Source organism: Macrotis lagotis, chromosome 1, assembly GCF_037893015.1.
Source record: "Macrotis lagotis isolate mMagLag1 chromosome 1, bilby.v1.9.chrom.fasta, whole genome shotgun sequence".
In the NCBI taxonomy this organism is placed as follows: domain Eukaryota; kingdom Metazoa; phylum Chordata; class Mammalia; order Peramelemorphia; family Peramelidae; genus Macrotis; species Macrotis lagotis.
In genome coordinates this window covers 188,627,711-188,645,586 of record NC_133658.1, presented here as the reverse complement: position 1 = coordinate 188,645,586, position 17,876 = coordinate 188,627,711, and the positions used below count along the sequence as shown (strand labels likewise).

The 17,876-nt window shown below is 37.9% G+C and overlaps 1 pseudogene; it reads left to right on the top strand.

Moving 5' to 3' along the window:
* Nucleotides 1-1,462: 1,462 nt before the first annotated feature.
* LOC141519823 (galectin-3-like) lies at nucleotides 1,463-6,452 on the top strand (annotated as a pseudogene).
* Nucleotides 6,453-17,876: the final 11,424 nt, after the last annotated feature.

The following is a 17,876-nucleotide window of genomic DNA, read 5'->3' as shown; positions in this document are numbered from 1 at the left end:
ATTTTGATCTAACTGCACCTGAACAAGAAATCCCCTATCAAATGCTGCCAATATCTCCAATGATGGGGAGTAACCACAGAAAGTCTTTCCATCTTGGATAGATCTAATGGTTTGAAGATTCTCTCTCTCTCTCTCTCTCTCTCTCTCTCTCTCTCTCTCTCTCTCTCTCTCTCTCTCTCTCTCTCTTCATTGCAGTACTAGCTCTGTAGTCCCAGACCTTTTACATTCCATTGTCTTGTGTATCTGGTGACAACAAACTTCCTTTTGATTTTTATAAATGATCAAGTGAGGTACTGCATATAAAGTATTTTGCAAAACTTAAAGCAACATATAAATGTCCAGTATTATTGTTTCTAAGGCTATATTATTCATAGCAATCATCACAGGTAATTAAAAAAAAAACTAGTAAAGCTTGTGTGTGTGTGTGTGTATGTGTGTGTGTGTCTGTGTGTGTGTTGCCAGACTAGGTAATATAGAGATTCATGGAGCTTACAAGATCCTTGTTTACCTTCCTCTGGTCCCCTTTCTCTGAGACGTTCTCCTTTTTGTCATCAGGTCAGTGCTAAGAATCCCCTTCTCTCCATCATACAAGAGAGGAGAGACAGCTACCCAAGAGTTGTCAAAAGTCTATTAAACTGCTAGACTAGAATGTAGGAGGAAAGATATCTAATTTATGGTCAGGAAATCTGGATTATAGCCACAACTCTCTAATTAACTAGTCATGTGACTGAATCTCCACTTTCACATCTGTAAAATAGGTATAGATAGCTCAATTAGAACTTATCTCAGAAAGTTGTCAGGAGGATCAAATGAGATAAAGTATTTGAAAGCCTTTGTTAACTTTACAATTCTGTGGAAATGCAGGGTTTATTATTTTTATTGTGTTCACAAAAACGTAGTCTCTATTAGAGCAGAAGGCAGTTCTAAGAAAGTCCCAACACAAATGTAAATTATCATTCTATTATCTTTATTCCATTTGGTACAGTCAAAAGGACAATGGATTTGAACTCATCTTGTCCCTGCCATTTACTGAACAACCTTGGGCAAGGTATGTTATGGTTGTGAGCCAGAACCATACCATCCATATGTAGAGCCATCAACTATAGCAAATGGAGAAGTTTTGAATTCTGTGAATAAGTTAACTTACCATGGAAATATACTTTCCAGGGAGGTGCACATTGATAATGAGATTGACACACCACATTGCCAGTGTTTGGAAGACTCTGAAGGAAGGTGTGTGAGATGAGGTATTAGACTCACTAGCAAACTGAAGGTCTACAGAGCCATTATTATGTAAATCCTGGACAATCTACCAGTACCATGCCAAGAAACTGAATCACTACCAATTAAGTTATCTTAGGAAGATTCTGAAGTTCACCTGGTAGGGGAAGATACCAGACCCTGAGGTCCTTTCTCAAGCTAAACTGCCAAGCATTCAAATGTTGTTACAGAGAATGCAACCATGATGGGCAGACCACATTGTTCAAATGCCAAGGTTCTCTTGCCAAAAGACTGTTTTATGGAGAACTCACATTGGGCAAGCACTTACAATGGTCCTAGAAAAAGTGATATGAGGGACATTCTGAAGGTGAGTCTTAAAAACTTAGAATCCCTTTGCAGCTTGGGATACACTAGTACAGAATCCCCCAGCGTGGCATACCCTCATCAGAGAGGGTACTGTGCTCTTTAGGAGCAGAGCAGAACTGAAGAGCTCCATGTGGAATCTTTGTGCCTGATCTGTGGTAGAGCATTTGAAGTTTGTATTGGTCTGATTACCCACAGTCGGACATAATGTACTTGTCTCTAATATGGTGATGTCATTTTGGTCTTCTTCGATAATGAAGGACAAGAACCAACCAACCAACCAACCAACCAGTATTTTCTGTATATGCTGAACTAGACAATGAGGAATTTCCTTCCAATTTTCAAATTCTGTAATTTGATGAAGTCAACCTCTCTTACTTCAATTTCCTTGTCTGTAAAATCTCAATGACTAAATGACTTCTAAGATCCCTCTCAATTCTAAATCTATGATCCCATTCTTAAAGTAGGGAACAGCCCTTATGCATATCATTTTCCATTAAACCCAAATTCAAAATAATATAGTTAGATTACTAGGCTGGGAATCAGGGTACCTGGGTTTTCATCATGAATCAGTCTTCTTACCCTAAAACTTTCATGTTGTATCACCTTAGTCAAATCACTTCCCCTCTTTCAGTTTCCTCATTTACAAAAAGAAGGGATTAGACTAGAGACTAGAGGGTATCTGAGGCCTCCTGCAACCCCAGGACTCCTTGTTTGCTCAGGGGATGTTGTTTTGACAAGTAAATTTCCCTGGGACCCTGTTCAGAGACCCCTAATCCTGGAGCTTGAATAGCACTTTCCCTCCTAGTTTTATTTACATTATAAACACAGCAGGAATAGTATCCATACCCTGTTTTTGGACAACAGAGACTAGACTCAACCAAGTACTTTCCTGAAATTTGTTGGCAGAGGGAAGGATAGAGGTAGGTCTCTCAGCAGGTTGAAAACAGGTGAAAGGGACTGGACTGGACAGTACCCATTAGAGCTACTTCAGTCTGGGTCCATTCCAAGTGCTGAAGAAGATAGCTTGGTTTGTAAGGGAAGCTACCTTTAAGCTGTTTATTACCTACCTGAATCACTAAGCAAATATTGACAAAAGGATCCAGTGTCCCCAGTGAGCTACCTGTTGTCTCACCTGGCACATCCCTTCATGGGGTAATAGTGGGACTTGGTTGTCTCTAGCTCGGGAAGGGCATTTTTTTCTGCCAGGCAAGGGGGGGAAAAATGCACACAAAAAAGGCAGAGACTAACCTTTAGAGGGCCTATGAACATAGCTAAATTTGCTTTCCAGGAGACCTAGCAGCCTTCAGTGATGGACTAATACCAGGTATTTTAACAGTAGGTAGGAAAGAACCAAATGATTTCACAGCACCACCTATAACAATCTGCCTTAATTTTCTCATCTGTAAAAATAGGAATAGAGAGCTATTTTCCTATCTCTCTCTTGAAAGGCATCTCAGTGGTACAATGGCTCTGGAGTCAGGAGGACCTTAATTTAAATCTGGCCTCAGACACTTGACACTAATTGTGTGACTTTGAACAAGTCACTTAATCCTTGATTGTCTCACATCCAGGGTTGTTTCCAATCCTTCTGATTCATATCTGGTCACTGTGAACCCAGATGCTCCTGGAGGAGAAAGTAAGGTTGGTGAATTAGAACAGCATCCTCCCCTCACTCAAATCCAATTCATGTGCTTGTCATTGCATTAACCTCCCTGATGACGAATAAAGGATTTCATCATCATTATCTCTCCTGAAGGGGGCGGGGTTGAATGAAATGGGTCTTGGAAATTCTGTGAAAGTCAGTCAAACAAGTATTTACTCAAGTCCTTGCTTTATTCCAGATAACTATCCTAAGTACTGAGGATATAAACCAGAAATGAAATAATTTAATTCTAAAGCAGTTTATGTTAGTGATGATGATGATGTTTGTCCTTCATTCTCAAAGAAGACTAGGACATCAGGGGAGGTGATGCCTTGACAAGCAAGTAAATTGGATTTGAATGAAGGGATCTCATTTTCTCTTCTGGAGTCATCTAGGTCCAGTGACCAGATATGAATCAGGATGACTGGAGGGTTAAGTGACTTGCCCAAGGTCACACAGCTAGTGTCAAGTGTCTGAGGTCAAATTTAACCTCCAGGATTGTTACTCAAACCTCTGCCCCATATGTGTGTATACACACATATGTAAACATACATGTACATGTGTTTTTTCCAGGGAAAGCATTAGCAGCTGGAAGGAGGGATCAGAGGGGGCATCATGAAAGATTGTTGTTATTTAGTCATTGTCAGTTGTGTTGGACTCTTCATGAATCCTTTTTGAGGGTTGTTTTGACAAAGATATTGGAGTGGTTTGCTATTTTCTTCTGCAGCTCAGTTGACAGATGAGGAAACTGAAGCAAACAGGGCTAAGTGCAGAGTCACCCAACTAGTGTCTGTTATTTGAAATCAGATCTTCCTGACTTTGAGATCAATTTTATATTTATTGTGCTACATTATCTTTTCCATTTCTCAATTTTGTTGTTCAGTTGTTTCTTCTTGTTGATTTTCAGTCTTGTCTGATTCTTCATGATCTATTTGGGATTTTCTTTGCAAAAATACTGGGGTGGCTTGTTCAGAATCATACAATTAGTGTCTGAGACCACATTTGAATTCAGGTCTTCCAGACCCTAGATTGTATCTACTAAACCACTTATTTGCTTTCATGAAAAGTAGGAGGGATCATTTGAGCTAAACTTTGAAGGAGGTTAGGGATTATAAAATGGAAAAGTTTTCAGGAAGTGCATTTCAGGTATTTGGGCAGTGAAATGTTGTATAAGGAATAGCAGGAACATTTTTCTACAGCATGCAAAGTAGATCATGTAAAGAAAATTAATGTGCAATAAAAATTTTCAAATTTATTTATTTTTATCCATTTGTATATGCATATTTCCAAGTTACAAAATTGCCTTCCACCCTCCCTTTCTACCCTCCCTCTTTGAAGGATTTTAAGTGGCGAAGAAGTATGAATTTGATCGTCAAGGTAACAGGGACCTATTGGAGCTTCTAGAGGAGAAGAGTGCTATCAGAGTTCTACTTTAGGAATGTCACTGTGAAGCTTGTATGGAGGATGGTTTAGGAGAGACAGGAAGCAGGGAGAGTAGTAAGACTATTGAAATATAAGACATTTTATTGAAAAATCCTGCTATACTCGTTTTTCTTCAGGACCTCCAAGCAATTAAATATCAATTTTACTTAGCACAAGTTTTTAAACAGAATTTTTTTTTTTTAGGTTTTTGCAAGGGGTTAAGTAACTTGCCCAAGGCCACACAGCTAGGTAATTATTAATTGTTTGAGGCCAGATTTGAACTCAGGTACTCCTGACTCCAGGGCTGGTGTTCTATCCACTGTGCCACCTAGCTACCCCTTAGCACCAGTTTTTGACCTGGTTCTGAAATAAGTTTCAGTTCACATTCAATTATTAGTCTTAAACAGCAGCTCAGAGGGGTCAGTTGCATGGTTTACCAGCTGAGTTTCCTCTGTCATGCAACAGTTTAAAAAAAAAAGAAGCCCTAGCTCTTCTGACCCTCCCTCTTTCCAGTGAAACATGTGTGTGTGGGGCTTCTGTGCTGGCCCCTTTTTTGCAATTTTTTGGCAAAGATGGGACAAATAGCTTCTGTGGAAATTATTTATTTAGTATTAATGGGACAAAGCTAGACCCTGACTAGACATTTCACGTAAACAGAATCAGTCCAAACAGATCCATTTGAAAACAGAGATTTCCTATGACCCTGGGAATTGTACCAAGAGCCAGAAATGTCATATTTATAGAAGCCCTGTTAATTTAACTCCATGTTTAATCCCAAGTATAACAAACCCAAGAATCTTCCCAAGACAGGAATATTTTTGATGGATTAAACAGGGAGGGAGATGTTACTCCTTGCAGTTGTACTCATGTATCTGGCAGCCATGGCTGGGAGTGGGTGGAGAAGTGAGGACTGTGAGGTTTTGGTGTATGAATGATACTGTCCAAATGATAATGTCCGAAAAGACAGAAATATAGCCAATTCATTAAAATTAATTAAGATTCAGTTTCCCAGTGCCTTTTGAAGGGATTGCTTGGAGAACTCCGAAAAGTGATCATCTTAGTGTCTTAAGGAATTCTTCATCAGTGTTAGAAGTCTATAATCCTCAATGGTAACTGATGTTGATCTAGTCCTCACAAGTGACTACCCCAGCCACTCCAGGACAAGAAAAAAGCCATACCAGGAAACTGGCAGATGAATTTTCTCTTAATGATGTCTTATCTGAGTCTGGAAATCCAAACCCACAAGGTTGGTTGCAAAGTCCTTGGGAAAACCAATTCCCCAGTACTGGGGCATACTCAGGAACTTATCCTGGTCCAGGAGCACCTAGGGCTTGCTCTGGTCCAACAGCACCTAGAGTCTACCCTGAACCAGCAGCACCTGGTCCCTATCCAGTTCCAGGGGAGCCTAGTGCTCCTGGAGCTTATTCCCCTTCAGGGTCCATGGTTAATCCTAGATGACCAACACCTCCTGTGGCAGTGGTGATAGTGCCTTAAGATCTTCCCTTACTAGGAGGAATTATGCCTCACATACTGATAACCATTATGGTTACAACAAAACCCAATACAAAGTTACTTCATATTTTAAGAAAGGGAATGAATCAATCAATCCTTTCTTAAATGAGAATAACAGACAAATTGTCTGCAATTCAAAATTTGACAACTGGGAAATGAGAAAAGACATGCCATGTTCCTGTTTGAAGCTGGTAAACCATTACAAATTCAAGTTCTCATTGAGACTGATCATTTCAAGGTTGTTGTCAATGATATGCAATTGGTGCTTCAGGTTCATGAAATGGAATGAACTAAGCCTGTGTCATATACCAGACTTTCCCAGGGAGTGCTTGTGGTCAACTCAGACCAGAGCAGGAGGGCAGTCAGAGAGTCTCCTAAGACAGTGATTTGTCATCAAACACAGATGAGGATGAGCTAATGGTTGGGAATTATGACAGTGATGAGGAGTTGTATGAATTTTTTGATGAATAAAACTTGAGTTCAATAACTTTATTTAATACATTAAAAAAAAATTTATTTATTTAAGGCAATGGAGTTAAAGTGACTTGCCCAAGGTTTGGGCTGCCCCTATGTAATACATTATTTTTTCAAATTTCAGGTTCCAAAATTAAGGTGTGTCTTATACATAGGAGGGTCTTATACATGGGGAAATAACTTTCTGCTGTTATGGAGACAATCTTAAAGGTACTTTTACTCCATTTACATTCTTTGTTATAACCATACAAATTATACTAAATGTTCTTTCACTAAGTAAAAAATAAAAAAGTTAAGTCTATAATCTTCAAAATGGAAGGACTCCTCTTAAGCCAGAGGACCTGGATTCCAACCCACTTTTTATACTTACTGCCTCTAAAATTTTGGTTTAGTTGGTTAACTTTTCTGTGCCTCAGTTTCTTCATCTGTAAAATGAGGGGACTGGGGGAGGGTAGGTGGCACAGTGGATAAAGCACCAACTCTGGAGTCAGGAGTACCTGAGTTCAAATCCAGCCTCAGACAATTAATAATTACCTAGCTGTGTGGCCTTGGGCAAGCCACTTAACCCCATTGCCTTGCAAAAACTAAAAAAAAAAAAAAAAAAAAATGAGGGAACTGCGTTAAATGGTCTTTCTTTCCAGTCCCAAAATCTATGGTCCTATGAAACCATCCATGTTCCAACTTTTGTATAGGACATCACAGGGCAATAGCTCAGTTTGAAATATTAAACTGAAATTGGAACCTCAGAAACAGAAATGCATTGTTGGCATGGAACCCTGAGTTCAAAGGCCACATATTGAAGAAGAGCTCACCTCCAAAGGTAGTGGGTCCCATTAGAATCTTGGACTAGAAGGACCAGGGGGTCTTAGGGAAGCACTTATATCATATCTGAGAATTCTGAACTCTTGGAGAACCATCTAGTATTGGCATTACATGTATAGGTCTGACCATCTATGTTAAGAACCCCCGGTATCTGATTTATGTCAATGGGAAGTGGTACATGGAATACAGGATAAGGGACTGGTCTTAGAATCTGAGAGGAAAAAAGGATCTGAAAGAATCTTATCTTATAGACATACTTATGAAAACTTTTGCAAGTTGGTAGACTTCTTTAAGGCCATTCTCTAAAACTATTACAGGTGTAGGAATTAATGGAAGGAATTTCTACCCATAGATTTCTCTTTACTTCAATGATATCACAAGTTTCAATTTCCAAAAATAGAAGTGTCTCTTTCTATTCAGTGGACCAGTCCTGGAAACCAAGACTGTAGAAGTAGCATAGGTCCATCTTGCCTCTTTTTGAAAGAAATGTTGGGCATTTCTGGGCTACAAAGGGAAATAAAAGGTACCCCTCAATCATCTGGTCTTTATAAATCACTCAGATAAATAATTAATGATATCTGAAAGCAAAAATGGGCTTTCACTTAAGAGAATGAGCTCTCCTCTACTGAAATCTTTGAGAAGTGTCTATAAAACATTTGTTAGAATTGGTCTGACATTTATCTTTTTATTTTCTCCACTCTAATGCAGGATCTTTCTTATTGATACCTGTCTAGATTACCTCATTAACTTTCTAACAGGTCTTTCCAGCTCCAGTGTCATCTATGTGGTCATTTTTAGTTCTCTGTCTAGTCTGCTCTACCTCCCCATCAACTGCTGTGCCCCATAAGGGACATCTCATCTTTTCCCAACTACTTTCCCCTTTATATTTTGACTTTCCCTTTCAGAAGGTAAGGGACACCTAGGTGTTACTCTCCCTCCAAGTTTTCTATTATTTGAAATTTTGATAAGCATACTATCTATATTTTTATGCAAGTTATTGATAAAAATATTAAACAACACAAGATCAAGAACATTCCAGTGAAGACTTTCCAAGCTTATAAAAGTCATTAGTGATCCAGTTATTTGGCTTTTCTACATAGGGCACATTGAAATCTTTCCAGGGGTCTTTGTACAATTCTACTGGAGGTCTATGTAAATTTCTTCTGGGTGCAAATTCTAAAGGATGTCTGAAATTTCTCCCAAAGTTCTCCTGCCACCACAAGTGCAATTCTAATGGGGTGTCACTCAACATTAACACAAATAGATTCAGTTTGAGAGGAAAGAAATAGAATCAGATAAGTTCCAAACAAGTGGTAAGGCTCTCCAAAAAGGCATTAAGCACTTTGGGTTGATTTGTAATGGTTTGTAGGCCAATAGTCAAATTTAGTAGTACATAAGGATCTCACAATAATAAGGCAAACAATCTAAGCAAGCAATACTTGAAAACATTAGAAATGATATGAACATTTATCAACTAGGCATTAGAGTTTTGGAAATTCAATGTCCTTACTTCCTATATAAATCTAAATTTCAATACTTTGAAAGGATTCCATAATGTAGGAGATAGCAGTATTTAAACATTCAACTATGTAGAAATTGACTCAAAAGAAATTGGTCATTCCTGCTATGTATTTCCTCTTCTGTTCCTACTACAGAACCTCCTTAATTTATTTAAATTCCAACTAAAATTCTACATTCTCCAGAAAAACATCTTCAAACCATTTTAATTTCAATGCCTTCTTTCTAATAAGTATTTCCTATATATCTTGTTTATAACTTGCTTTATTTAAATTTCTGTGAATGTTGTCTCCCCTATTTGATTGTAAGCTCCTTCAGGGCAGGTACAACATTTTCCTTTTTTTGTTTCTCCAGTGTTTAGTATTATTCATGGTATATAGTAGGCATTTAATAAATGTTTATTGTTTGATCTACTAACAAAGAAAATATATTGCAAAGCTAACTATATAAATATAGCCTAAAACAACACAGAGAAAAAATTTTCCAATTTAATAATTAGAATTTATTAACTGTATCATGGGTAGAGAATCTTTCTAGTAGGTCCCTACAGATGTGAAAGGACTGATATTTATTCCAAATGAGACTTATATGTAACAAGGCTCTGAACTTATTCTGCCAGTCTATTTGAGCACTAGCTAGTATGGTTTCCAGAGCACAGATCAATACATCCTCATGAAATGGGATACACTTTCCTTTTTATATGTAGCTCCCTAGGAAAAGTGGGTTCAAATTTAAAGTGGCTGCTACCAAACATTCTATGTAGCAACTTCACTTCTGAATATAGCCATATAACATTGGCAGACTTTGTTTCTTGCTTATAGGACATGGCTTCTCATCTGCAGGGTTGATTTCTTTTGTCTTCAAATCCAATAATCTTTCCATTAGTCATTAATATACCTACTATGTAATTTTGCATATATCCATTGCTTAATATTGATTTTAAACATTGCTAAAAAAAGGATTCTCATTTCCATGGCATTTTAAGATTTGAGAAGGACCTTCTTGATTAATATGTGTACTCCATGATGGAAGGACTATTTTTTTTTTGCCTTTCTTTGAATTAGGATTTGAACCTAAGTGTACTAACTACAGGTTCAGCATTCCTTCTCAAAGGGGAAAGGAAACAAGCTCTTATAAAACACCTACTACATGTTAGATACCATGCTAAACATTTTATAAATATTGACTCATTTGATCCTCATAACAACATTGTGGGGGTAGGCACTATTATTGTCTTAATTTTATAGTTGAGAAACCAAGATAGACAGAGGTCAAATGACTTGCCCAGGATCATAAATCTAGTAAGTGCCATAAGCGACATTTGAACTTGGGACTTCTGGACACCAAGCCCAGTGCTTTATTCACTGTTCATGCTGCTGCACAGTGGCATAGTAGATAGAACACTGGTCATAGAATAAGGAGGATGGAAGTTCAAATCAGGTTTTAGACACTTTACACTCACTAGCTGTGTGACTTTGATTGTCACTTAACCCTGATTGCCTGGTATCCAGGGTCATCTCTAGTCATCCTGATTCATATCTGGCCACTGGACCCAGAGGGCTTTGGAAGAGAAAATGAGATTAGTGATTAGCACAGCACTTCTTCACTCAAATTCAATTCACATGCTTGTCATGGCATCACTTTCCTGATGGAGAATGAAGAACAAACATCATCATCATCATCATCTACTGTTCCATCTAGCTACCTCTAGATGATAAACTCCATCAAGATGACAGCATCATATCTCATCTAAATTTTGAGTCTATCCCAGCACTTAGCATAATATTCTGTACATAGCAAGCACTAAAATGGTTGTTTGCTGAATGAATACATGAATGAATATTCCAAGAAAGATTCATTCATTGTAGTTGGATGGAAAGAATTCCAGGAGTCCTGGATTCTAGTCCCAGATTTCCCATTCTTCAGTTATATGACCTTTGATAAGTCATTCCTCTTCCCTTGACCTCAGTGTGCCAAACTGGAAAATGTGACCAAGATGGTCTTCTAAGGTCTTATAATTTTGATACTCTCTGGCTGCATGCTGCAGCCAGGAACAACTTTCTTTCTTTCTTTCTTTCTTTCTTTCTTTCTTTCTTTCTTTCTTTCTTTCTTTCTTTCTTTCTTTCTTTCTTTCTTTCTTTCTTTCTTTCTTTCTTTCTTTCTTTCTTCCTTCCTTCCTTCCTTCCTTCCTTCCTTCCTTTTTCTTCTTCTTCTTTCTTCTTCTACTTCCTCTTCTTCTTCTTCTTCTTCTTCTTCTTCTTCTTCTTCTAATAAAAGAAAGATTCTATTTATTTTGAATTTTACTTTCCCCCCCTAATCTTGCTTCCCTCCCCCCACCCCTCACAGAATGCCTTCTGTGAGTCTTTACATTGTTTCCATGGTATACATTGATCTAAGTTGAATGTGATGAGAGAGAAATCATATCCTTAAGGAAGAAAAATAAACTACAAGAGATAGCAAAATTACATAATAAGATAATGTTTTTTTTTTAAATTAAAGGTAATAGTATTTGTTCAAACTCCACAATTCTTTCTCTGGATACAGATGGTATTCTCCATTACAGATACCCCCAAATTGTGCCTGATTGTTGCTCTGATGGAATGAGCAACTCCATTAAGGTTGATCAATACTCTCATGTTGCTGTTAGGATGTACAATGTTCTTCTGGTTCTGCTCATCTCACTCAGCATCAGTTCATGCAACTCCTTCCAGGTTTCCCCGAATTCCCATCCCTCCTGGTTTCTAATAGAACAATAATGTTCCATCATATATACATATACCACAGTTTATTAAGCCATTCCCCAATTGATGGACATTCACTTAATTTCCAATTCTTTGCCACCACAAACAGGGCTGTTATGAATATTTTTGTACAAGTGATGTTTTTACCTTTTTTCATAATCTCTTCAGGGTATAGACCTAGCAGTGATATTGCTGGATCAAAGATCACGCACATTTTTATTGCCCTTTGGGTGTAATTCCAAATTGTTCTCCAGAAAGGTTGGATGAATTCATAGTTCCACCAACAATGTATTAGTGTCCCAGGTTTCCCACATCCCTTCCAACATTGGCCAGTCTGAGAGGTGTGAGGGCGTACCTCAGAGATGTTTTAATTTGCATTTCTCTAATAAGTAGTCATTTAGAGTAATTTTTCATATGACTATGGATCCCTTTGATTTCCTTATCTGTAAATTGCCTTTGCATATCCTTTGACCATTTGTCAATTGGGGATTTTTTTTTAAAATTTGACTTAGGGGCATCTAGGTGGCACAGTGGATAGAGTACTGGCCCTGGAGTCAGGAGTCCTTGAGTTCAAATGTGGCCTCAGACACTTAATAATTACCTAGCTGTGTGGCTTTGGGCAAGCACTTAACCCCATTTGCAAAAAAAAAAAAAATTTGACTTAGTTCTCTGTATATTTTAGAAATGAGTCCTTTGTCAGAAATACTAGTTGTACAAATTATTTCCCAATTTACTATTTCTTTTGATCTTGGTTACAGTGGTTTTGTCTGTGCAAAAGCCTTTTAATTTGATCTAATCAAAACTATCTAGTTTGTTTTTAATGATGTTCTCCATCTCTTCCTTCATCATAAACTGCTTCCCTTTCCATAGATCTGACAGGTAAACTATTCCTTGATTTCCTAGTTTGACATAGCCAGGAACTTCTGGTCAGGTTAGACTAACTTTCTGATTTCAGGATCCAGAGCAGCTACAGAGAGGAGTCAGATAAAAGTGGGGAAAGGGTACTGACTAACTGGGTATATACAGACTTGCTTTATATGCTTCAGTGAATCCATATAATGAGAACGGTATTGTGCTATCAACATTGTGACATTCTATTGAAAGATGCAGTCTATACAATTCCAATGACATTACAGTGGGAAGTTGGCCATCTCAGCCTCTGTTTCTGCTTCCTCCTTCTTCATGCTTATATTCTTTTCCCCATCATCAAATAACTATACCCTTGTCTCTAATGGAGTCACAGATGAACACCTTTTGAACCTACTATTTGGTGAAGTATGAATCTATTGATGATTTTATTGTAATTGGGCAATTTGACTAAATTTAGTCCCAACTTGGTAGTTTTGGCTACTAGCCCAGGGACTATCATCTTTGGACATTGTTAAAAAAAAAAGATCTGTAAAAATTTTAATAATGCAAGACTCCAAGAACATATTCAATCTAACACATAGTACATGCCCATCAGACAATAGTCAGCAACAGTCAGGGATAGTCAGCCTCCAGTTTCACTGAGTTCACATCATGAGAATAGTTTGGTAATAGGAAGATCATGGCATTCTGTCAGTGGATTCAGTGCAAGTGATTCTAGGAATAACAGTTGTGAATTCTACTGTGAGCCTGGCAGGGGTGGTAGTGGGGGTGGAAATGGTGGTGATGGTCCTAGTGGTCCTAGTGGTGGTGGTGATGGTGGTAGATGGTGGTGATGCATTGTGGGAAAATTAACACACCCCAGAATACTTAATACTTAAGCAGCAATTGACAACTAAAAAATACAGAACAAGTTGATGCCACTCTGTAGAAGAAGAATGAAATATGGAGTTCAAGTGCAAATGAAAGTAGAAAAAGGAGGAAATGTGAGACACACTTAACTTTCAAGACTATTGTGACTTTAGGAGTCCTGGGTCCCTTATTTTGCCAGTAAGCATTGAAGAATGTATCATGTATTTGTGTATGCAGGCACTGAAGTTCTTGAAACAAGAATCCTCAAGCTCCAGCTGAATACTGCATAGCTGAGACGTCTAACCGATGTCACCACCTTCCCCTAAACCTCCTAGAGCAGTGCTTCCTATAGAAGTCTCTGACATTGAAAGCATAAAGATTGGACAGCAACAAAGATGGAACTTGTTTTACGTTACATGGGTTAAAAGGTAAAATGCAGAGGCTAAGTGACAATGTCCCAGATTCCTTTGATTCTGGACTGAATATCATAAAGATTTCCTGGAGTTTTCCTCCAGTGTAGCAGCTCTTAACCATTTTTTGGGTAATATGCATCCCTTTGGCAGTTTGGATCTTATGGGGGGGTCCCTTCTCAGAATAAATGTTTTTAAAAGGCATAAAAATAAAAGAAATAGGATTATCAAAGAAATTGATTACATGAGAATAGTTATCAAAATATTTTTAAAAACCAATTCAAAGTACCCTAAGTTAAGAACACCTGCTCTTCTATGACTTCTCCCATTTTTGTTACTGTCTGATATTTTGCACATGTGCACTGTTTCTTTGGGATAAAACATTGTCAACAATTGATATATAGGATTCATCTATCCAGTCAAATCAATTTAAGAGTGAGAGAAATTGGGAGAGTTTAGGAGTAAGCTGGGTTAGGAGACTTTGAAGAGGGAGAATATCATAAAATGGAATAGATTTTCCTGCTGTTAAGGTGACTCAATGAATAGAGAGATAGGCCTGGAGTCAGATCTGAGCTCAAACTCAGCCTGAGACACCAGCTGTATGACCTTGGGCAAGTCACTTAACCTTGTTTACAACTATTTCCTCATCTGCAAAATAAACCAATAAATGGTGAACCACTCCATATTCAGTCAAAAAAAGCTCCAAATGGGATCACAAAGAGTTGGACACAACAGAACAACAATACCAACAAAAGAGAGGAGATGCTTTGCCTCTTTTATCATTGTTTTTTAAGCTAGTGGGTGTGACTGCTTAGTTGCATAATATTGTTATTTAGTTGTTTCACACAGTAGATATTTAAAATGTGGAAACCTCAATATGCTAATATATCAATAATGATTTGATGTACTTTATTCTCTCCTAAACAACTGTGCTAATTAGCCATAGGGGATATATGGGTTTTGAATTTTTTTTCCTTTCTGATTTCAAGTTCCAAATTTCAGAAACAGTCCCTTTACCTTTAAGTTCATTGAGGGATAACCAGTTCTCTGTAACTTCTTTCTTCTTTCCTCAGTGTCCTTTCCCTCCAAGGTGTAGGAACTAATTCTTTTACTTGGAATTATGGAGGCATCAGATGCAAAGGAAAGAATATGTGCTTGAAGGTCAAACTTTAGCCCTAACTCTGCCGTGAGCCAGCTGTGTCATGACCTTGGACAAATCTCTTATTCTCTCAGGGTCTCAATGAAGGGAGTGGAAGGTTGAACTAGAAGATATCTAACATCCTCCCTATTTCATGTAACATTCTGTGCTACTATGACTGGGGGAAAAAGAGGTAGTTGGCAGTCCCTATATCTTTCCCTGACATGTACCCATTTCCAAAAGATGAATGCTTGTTTAGATTTTACCTGTTTTAAGAAGTGAATGAGTTCCCATGAAAAAAGGTCATATCCCCACAATATAGGTCATGCTAAATTCTGTACCTAGCATGGAACCATTTGTGTCATAGTAAAAATTCACTGTATTTGCATCCAATGCTTCTGTTAAGTAAGCTGGCATAGTGATCTATGTAGTATAAGGAAATTGAATAGTTAATAATTTTATAATCAAATTTGAAGGATGATTTCTGAAAATAATTATTTCTGAGGACTTGGAGATCCAGAATTTAGACTAATATTAATTACTGAGATGTTTTTATCTTTAAGGATGTTTAAGTTGAATATAATCAGTCCTTTTCAACTAGTTCAAAGTGGGAGGGGCAGGGAGGATATCATTATTGTGATCAGTTCCAGTAGGAGTTATATTGAAATTTCCCTGGCTCTGATGAAATCTCTCTATTCTGTGGGTAGAAATGTCTCACAGGAGGTTACTCCTCATGGAATCCCATCTAGACCTGCCACTCATGTCCAACCTTGAGATACCCAATTCAGTGATACCCAATTCTGCTGCAATTTAAATTTCAAGAATCTCTAATTATCCTAGTTGTGAGTATATTACCTTTATTATCCTTTTTCCTTCCATTCTCAGAGAACCATCCCCCATTACAAAGAGTTTTTTTAAAAGGGTTCAAGAAAACTAACCAATATGTATTTTAAAAAACTCTGACATATCTGGTGTCTTCCCATAAAGTCCCTTTCTACTTTCCAGGCTTTACTCCTGACTCTAAACTTTTCCATTTCCTGATCTGGAAATGTTTCTGCCTTTAAGGCCTTCTTCTCTGATTGGTGAGTTATGCCCTGGGAAGTCCACAGATCAACCATGCTCATTTTTCCCTCAGTTTCACTGTTGACTTTCTAGACTCTTCTACCTTAGGTTCCTTCATCCTTCCTCTTTACCCCAACCCTCCATTTCCCAATTTCTTTTTCTGTGATGTCTTCCTCAATTAGAATGTAAGTTCTTAAAAAAAAAAAGACCTTGCTTTTTTGACTTTTTTTTGTTTTTCCAGAATTTAACATCCCTGAGTCATTGGAAGCACTTAGTAAATGTTCTTTCTATTATCCATCCATCCATCCCTCTCTCTCTCTTTCTTCCTCTCGTCTATCTATCTAAAGCTTGTGTGTGCTGGGATATTCCTTTTCCTAGGTCTTTTTTGAGGCTAATTTAACAACATTCATAAATTTGTTGTATTTTCTATTTATATTGTTGTTGCTACATATTTTTCTGCTTCTGCTTATTTATTTTGTTTAAGTTCACATAAATCTTCCAATGAGTCCCACTCAATGGACATGTACTTATTATGTCAGTGCTCCTTAAAACATTTAAAAGGTATATATTGGAAGCAGAATAAAGGTGAAGGTAGCTAAAGATTGAACTGGATGCCTTCTTAAGTCTTGCCAACTTTGACATTCTAGATTCTATAAAGTGGCAGGAAGGTTCATAGAATGGACAGGGAAAGTTGGGGGGGGTGGGAACAGGGGGGACACTCTAGACATTATTCATTATCAAAGGTAGTATTGTTCCTAAAGAGTTAACCTACATACCAAGACTGCAATTACCAGGAATAATGGGGTGTGATTGGTGCACATGAAGGCTGGAACTGATTTTCAGATTTATGTTCAAGGAGCTGTCCTGCTGACTTCCCTTCCTTATTTCCAGGTAACTTGCAACCAGCAAGCTCAGTGGAGCAGAAAGAAATCCTTTTGGGGAGGAGTGGGTGAGCGAGCTGTCTTTGAATTATTTCAACAATGTAGCACAGCAAGCTAAATGGAGCTTATCAAGTGTTACACCTCTCAATGCCGTAATGAGAGGTGGCAGCATATTAATGGGGAACCCATCACTCCAGACCTGCCAAGAGCAAACAGGACAGATCTGTTTCCCTCGGCCAAGACAAGAAAGCTGAAGAGACAGGACAGGGATCACCTTGCATGACCAGGCTAAATTTGGACAGGGGTGTGAGGGTCCCCCCCCTCCCCAAGAGGTAAATCTGAAGAAGATGTTGAGGAGAATAGAATCTTCCACCTGAAAGCACATTCATGAGATAGATGACACTGGAAGTCTAGTTCTGATTCTACTGCTGTGTATCTTTTGACAAGTCTCTTCATTTTTGTGGGGAAAAGAATCTAGAGGAATTGGCAAAATCAATAGAAACAAAAGATCTGGTAGCTATCATTAAGAACTAGAAATATTAAGAGGTCTGTGAGCATCAGGATCCCAGGAAGTAGATAAATGTAGTGGAAAGTAAATTGTACTGGAAGTTAAGAGACCACCTTTGTTTCAGTCCCCAACTCTGCCTCTTATTTGTGTTATGACTTGAGGCAAGTCATCTAACTTACTTAAATCTTTATTTTCTCATCTGTAGAATCATTCTATTAGACTTATTCTACATACTTCACAGGGTTACCATAACAATCAATCTGTTAATTAATATAACATACATCATTGCCAATGATGGTCTTATAGATGAAGACTTTACAATTGCCAGGTCCATATTGACCAGATGGAATGGGAACATCTTTCAGGTCCCCTAAAACATTTGGATCTCTGAGGAACTGGAAACCTACTCTCTTATTTTAAACTGAAACCAAGAGTGGCCA